Here is a 7318-nt window from a genome sequence, read left to right as displayed (position 1 = left end):
CAGCTTGGTGCTGGGAAGCAGCATGGTTACAAGCGTTGAGTAGAAGCTGGTTGGTGAGGGTGCTCAGAGGAGGACAAGCTTGTGGGTCGCCATGCTGCTTGGCGGGGCGGGACCATCAGGCAGGCGGAGGAGGAGGAGGTGTTGCTTGTTGGTTGGTGTAGGTCGAAAGAGAGCGAGGTCACCATGAGGTCAGGTCTTATATAGCGGAGGTAGGCGTGGCTTAATAGTTGACCTCCGTCATGTAAGTGCTGTTTGACCTAGGCCACGAAGCATACACTGGGGAATTCGCGGGGTCGGCTACTCAGCGACAAGCGTTTGTAGGGGAGGAATCTACTACAACACCATTTCGAAAACAGTGGAGTGTATTGTCTCTGAACCATATATTGTGTTTGAGCTTGACTCAAGCTTAATATACTCCGTAATTGGTGTTACTTATTTTGCTTCATAATTCATGTGGTCGCTGCTTTACGTGGGTGAAATATTTTTACACTTCCTTTATTAATTATTCCCTTATTTATTGGTGCCATTGTTGTTCATACTCATTTTTTACTTATATAATGCTCCCATTTTTAGTGCTAAATTGGTATAACTCACTATTCTTCTCATTCTTTCAAGTTGGGCAGTGCTTGTCAAAGGAGGCGTGTTCTTGCTTACAGGAAGTACACTTCAGATTGCTAGTTTGAGTGTGAATGTTTACCTGTGTGCATGTTTGTGTATGACAGTATGTGTGAGTGCATGGGCATGTTATGTGTGTGAATGTGTGTATGTGTTTGCCATTCTAACTCTTCCCTATTTATCTGTCCTTCTTTATCATTCTTTAGTCTTTATCACTTGTCTGTTTGTCTGCTCTGGGAGAAAAATGAAGGAGGCCACGAGGATGTTGAAAATTCCTCAAGGGGAATGTAGTGGATTCCTCCCCTACAAACGCTTGTCGCTGAGTAGCCTACCCCACGAATTCCCCAGTGTATGCCTCGTCGTCTAGGTCAACCAGCGCCGCCATACATCACGGAGGTCAACTATTAAGCCACGCCTACCTCCGCTATATAAGACCTGACCTCGTGGTGCCCTACCTCTCTTTCTACCTACACCAACTAGCAAGCAACACCTCCTCCTCCTGCCTGGCGGCCCTCGCTCACGCCGGCGAGCATGGCGACCCGCAAGCTGGTCTTCCTCTGAGCATCTTCACCAACCAGCTCTCTCTACATCACGCTTGTAACCACGCTGCCACTTCTCAGCACCAAGCTGCACTGTACATCCAATACAATATGTATACAGAGAGCACATTGTGAGTTTCCTTTCTCCATCCCATCCTGTGTGTGAACCCAAACATCTCATTACCCCACAAATGGTCACTCCGGGGTCACCAATTTGTGGTGTACTGTAAGTGGCCAGTTGTCAATTCTCTTTAGTTGTCTATTTTCTCTTGTATGGGTACACAAACGTACGTACATGTAGATATCTCACACTCAGGAATGAGGTAGAATAGAAACTCACAATGTACTTTCTGTATATATATTGTTGTGCAGTGCAGTGCTGGAAGTGACTAGGTGAGGAGTAGCTTGCTCAGAGGTCCTGTAGGGCGAGGAGGTTTCTGAGGAAGCTGGGTGGTGAGGAGCTGTTGAGAGATGTTGCCGGTCCGGTAGCCGAGTGCAGAATGAGTTCCCTGGTCAGCCGGGACCGTATTTATGTGATTTCGGAACCTCAGGATATGAGGTGGCCGTAGCGCAAGGGCCAACCACGGGAGCGGAAGCGTAAGGTGTGAAACGCTCTGATCCTGAGCTGGAAGTTGAAGGTCAAGACTAGGTCGGCGATCGTACCCCTACGTCCACTACATAGACCTAGTCTCTCGGCGTAGCTGGCTGTACGCTGATTGGCTGGTAGGCGCGCGGCCGGAGCTCAGTTGGGAGTTGTAGGGGAGAGGATCCACTACAGGGGAATGGAGTGAAAAAGGTTGAGAACCGCTGATTAAAGGTAACATTGAAGGCATTGTCACCCTCGACTACTCCTTTAAAAAAATTGCTACTGAAAATACAGAACATATCTGTATAGGTGCATTACCAAGTGGAAACCTTCTTTTCGTTTCTTTGCAAGATATATTCATAAATTGCCTGCACCTATTCATCACATCTTCTATCATATGTTTCCTGTCCCTATACTCTTCAGACTGGAGGAGACTATGAACTTCTATCCCAAGATATATCTGATTAAGGGGGAGGAATTCTGTGTTGTCTTCAGGATCTATATTTGAGATCCTGTTCACTTCATCTCTCTTCATGTAACTCCACAATACATCACGGTAAAGTTCAATACTTGTATTGAAGATTCTTGACGTTGGAAAAGCAGGTTTAAGTTATTAAACTTTGGCTAAATATAGTTGAGAAAATGGAAGTATAGTAGTGCAGTTTCTTTATCCCGTTGGGACAAATGATACGCCTCCTAACCTTTGGTATGCCCCAGGTGCATCATCTTGCACTTCGTGGCATTGAATCTTAGCAGCCATTTCTTCGACCATTAAAAAACCATGAGTCAGCCATTGTGGCCAATGCAGAGGTGGACGAAAGCAGTCTTCCGGCAGCGTGACATCCCTGATATCTCTAGGTGTCATAGTCACATTAGCATGGCTAGTCTGTTCAACACTTAATTATTCATATTATGCTCCACTACCCACAAAACATGTGTGAAACTGCTGAGTCTACCAGTAGTGTGAGGTGTGGCAGATCACAAAGTAGTATGTAAAACAAGAAGGTATACGGTATTAGATCTCCTCCCCTTTAATACCTTCTGTTTTCTTACTTTTTACTAGCTCTTCTTAAAAGAGAATAACTAGAATTTACAGTAGATGCAATTATCTGAAATTTGTTCTATGAACTATGTACATTAATATTGATTGCATTTTTCATTCTATTTGTGTCACCAAAAGCATTACACAGAACAACTTGAATTGTAGTTTGCATTTCAATACTATAATATTTCTGACATTACTGTTCTTCCAAATAAAATTATATCTTTAAATTACAGTACAATGACTAAATAAGTGGCAGTGTTATGAAAAATTTAATGCTGTACTGTACAATATTGAAATTGTTTAAAATCCTTTGATAATATGTGCAAAGCTGAACAACTTTATTGAGTCACAAACACAGCTCTCAATAGATGTTCTGTGGACACTTTAATTATTCAAGATACTCATGCTGATTTATTTACTGGTTAGATAATCCAGATCACATGGCAAGCACCTCTGAATCTATGTCAAGCAATGTGTTGATTCCTGGTCCTTCCATTCTGGTTCAAGTCTTATTGGTGTGTCAGATCTCAAGTGTTATTACTACACCTCCTGAACCTCAACAGATTTTATAATCTGATGACAAACTATAAGTGCTTAGTGCAGATTTTTGAGATAGTGACTCAAAATTGTATTGTATAAGTGATTTAGTAGTACAGTACTGTGCTGTAGTATATGATAGTGTTAAAATAACTGCCCATTACTGCCCTCATTATTATTCTACCTTCACTGCCTCTAAACCACCTTCAAAAGCCAGGAGCCCTTTCAAATTAAAGGTAAACACTTATTTAAATAAATAACTATCTTTATTTGTGTTTTACAGATTATTATTGTTTTATTTTCATTACATCTATTAATTTGCCATTTATTTCTGTGGTAGGTATTTGTACTTGGAAATTTACAATACTCCAAATATTTTACTAATCCAGATCACCTTTCCGACAATTAATTCGGTTCTCTAAAGATGTCATTTGGGCACTAAAAAATGAAATTCATAATATGGCTTTTTTGACTACCTTTTCTAAGTATAAATAACATGAACTTTTCATATCTAGCATTGAAATTGGTATAAATCTAAGGTATGTTGAGAAAATGAAGGGTTTTATGAAAATTTATTAAAAAATATACATCATTGTAGTCGATCAATACATCATACAGTAATGACCCAGTTTGTTCCAATAAAGTCAAAAGGAATTCAGGAACATTCAGATCCTTGTATTATAACTATGTATGCCTTCAGAATTTTTAAGCCGATCTACCACAATTTATGACAAAGTTTATAGTTGTCGGTGTGTGTGATCACTAATGATAGTAGATAATTAAAAAACAAAACAAAAAAATTTAGGTGCAGTATACACCGTAGTTATTAACTAAAGGAGAAATTTGAATGCATCATGCAGTACTGTACTGGATGAAACACAAACTTGCACAGCAAATACTGACTAGGCCTAATGACATTACCAAATAATATACAGTACACTATACAAATATGATGGCAGGTAGCCCAGTCTACCATCATTTACTGCCCAAAATTGGCTTATTTACTATTACATATTACTAAAATAGCCACTAACATAAACATACACACACTACTGTGCATATATTGATGCAATGGGGCTCATATTATAGTACAGTCGTAATGAAGGGTTAGAAGACAGACTGTGGTGATACAGTACTAACACTCGACCCGTCAGTGAATCTACAGCAAATACCACATGTTTGTTACCATACAGCCATTTTTCCTGCATTATATTAGTGAAATGTACAATGGAAGATGTACACACACTTTTTCTGCATATTCTGATGTAATGGTGCTTATAACTTATCTAAAATATGGTGAAAATGTGAAGAAAATTACAGTGGTGGGTGGCAGGGAGTGCACATGTGTCCCAAATGTATTTGTTGACACTCACAGCTTCTGCGCTTTACAAACCTTACTCCTGCTGACAGTGTGCAGCACAAACAATGTCTGGGTGTAATTTCAAACTCTGGAGAATTATGTAAATCACTTTGCGAGTAAATTTTTTTTTTGTGGCTATGGGGAAAATCCGAACAATGCATGTACAGGTGTATAGGGAAAAAAATTATTTGGAGGATGTCGAATACAGTGTCACTTATTTTCAGAATATCCTCTGGCAGGTTATTCCAAGAGTTCACAATTCTTACACTAAAGAAGTAAGCTATGCAAGTTTCCTTTAGTGACTATAGTCCAGAAAAATGTGAGGGCAAATTTTTTGGGTGAGAATTGTGAACTCTTGGAACAATTGCGAGGAGAGCATTAACGGCACCGAGTGAGAGCTCATTCAAGGCCAGACTTGACCAACACTGAAGCAGGTTCCGATATATTCAGGAGCCAGTGCATGCCCAGCATCTGCCAACAGTCGTTATCAGAGATGTGACCAACCACCCAAGTGGCTAACGAGCCGATCAGTGGCGAAAAAGTTAAAAGTAAAATAGATGTGGTGCCAGCACCAGTTTGGTGGCCATTTTTTAAATGTTCTCAATCAATTGGCAGTCTTTCATGTATCTCAAGACAAGAAAATTACATTACTCCAAGTAAGGAAGCACTACGCTTATGAGAAGTTTTACATGGGACAGACCATCCAAGGATGTGTAGGAGCTACACATACAAGAATCCCACCAGTTTATTAGCAAGGTTCACCTTATTCTCGCAATGATCCAAGCACAGTTTGTTGTCAATTTAAAACAGAAATTTTTATCACATTTAGTTTTAGTTATGGAAATATTTTTATCACATTGGGATGTGATGCTTCCTTACTACTGCTATAGTATGACCAAAATGCATCCTCTAATATTTTGCAGTGTTGAATCTCAGCATCCATTCCTTTGACCAATATTTTTGCTGAGTGAGATCTTCCTGTAATAATTCACTATGTTAAATTTTTAATTTATCTGAACAGTTTAGCATCACTTGCAAAGATTTGTATAGAAGTATAAATAGCATCTGGCATAGAATTTATGAAAGAAACAAACATCAGTTCAAGCACTCTGTTTTTTAGTACATTGTTTGTTACTAATACACATGACAATTTTATGCCATTAATCACCACACATTGTTTACAATTGCAAAAAATTCTCCAATCAATACAGTACAGTACTGTAGTGTACGAGGATATTTTCCCAAATTCTGTATCCTTCCAGTTTAATATTCAGCCTTTCGTGAGATACAATGTCAAACGTCTTGCCAAAGTCAAGGTATATATTTACAATATTACCTCCACATATGTGTATCCACACACCCAGAAATTTCAGTAACTGTGTCAAGCAAGAGTATCTGGGCATAAACCTATGCAGGCATTCTTTCACAAGATTGTTCTGTTGTAAGTACAGTACTCCATTATGGATCAAATATAATGTTCTATCATACTTTACTCACCTACTACAGGTCAATTTTACAAGCCTGTAATTATTTATGCAGTGGTAATCTCCCTTCTTGAATATAGGACTTATACATACAGTATATGTAATGCTAATTTCCAATCATTGGGATCACTTGTTCACCTCTGCAGAAAAAAATATTAGGGGGCTCCAAGAGCTTGTTACACAATTCTCTCAACATTCTGGGATGCACACTCTCTGGACAAAGACTTTTAGCTTAGATAATTTAGTTCTAATACATTCTTCTGAGAACCCTGTATACCCCAGTGCTGTATCAAACTGTTTTTTCCCAAAAGCAATTACCTGTAGGCTATTTGCATCCTCTCTTGTATACATTGAGGAAAAATTATTAATTTATTGCCTTTGCTTTTCTGTCTTGGTCTGAGTCCACATAAATACTAGTGTTACCGCCAAGTCTTAATGAATGCAGAGTCAACAATATCATTTGCTGGTAGCTTTCACTCATGTTTACTACATATTTGCAGCCTAACAGACAATTCATAATAAATACACAAGACATAGCTGTGTCTTAACCAATATGACAGTAATGTTATCACTGTTGTGCATTGTTTTGAATTCTTTCAAAGTACAGTAGTCTGTGTGTATTGTTTTCTTTAAATGTTTCTGTTTTTTTAAACAATATTTGAATGAATCAATACTTTTTGAAATGAATTATGTTCCCTCTTTCACTAGTGATATTCTGCCAAAACAATGTAAAAAAAGAGGATTTACTTATTTACTGTACAGTATATGGCAACTTATCAACACACCTTTTTAACACTGAATACCTAACAGCAGCACTTGGTGCAACTAATCATCATACCTTTTATGATTTACAGACCTAATAGCAAACCTTCTAAAGTAACTGATCATCACATATGTTTAAGTACAATGGCTAACAGATTGATCAGTGGTGAAGAGGATAATGTGAAGTGAAGTAAAGTAATTCCTGCTGTGTCATAGTTCACTTTTTGTGGCAAACTAATTAGGGAAAAATTTTATTTACACCACAGTGCTCATATCATTGTGGTCTGTGGGATGCTGGTTTTCATGAAATTTTTTTTTGCCACATTTCTTGCTGTGCCATAATCATGATTTTAATGTGCTGCAGGTCAACTAGGGATGGGTGGGCAGTGT

This window comes from Homarus americanus, unplaced genomic scaffold (genome assembly GCF_018991925.1).
Source record: "Homarus americanus isolate GMGI-L3 unplaced genomic scaffold, GMGI_Hamer_2.0 scaffold46197, whole genome shotgun sequence".
In the NCBI taxonomy this organism is placed as follows: domain Eukaryota; kingdom Metazoa; phylum Arthropoda; class Malacostraca; order Decapoda; family Nephropidae; genus Homarus; species Homarus americanus.
Note: the sequence above shows the minus strand (reverse complement) of the source record.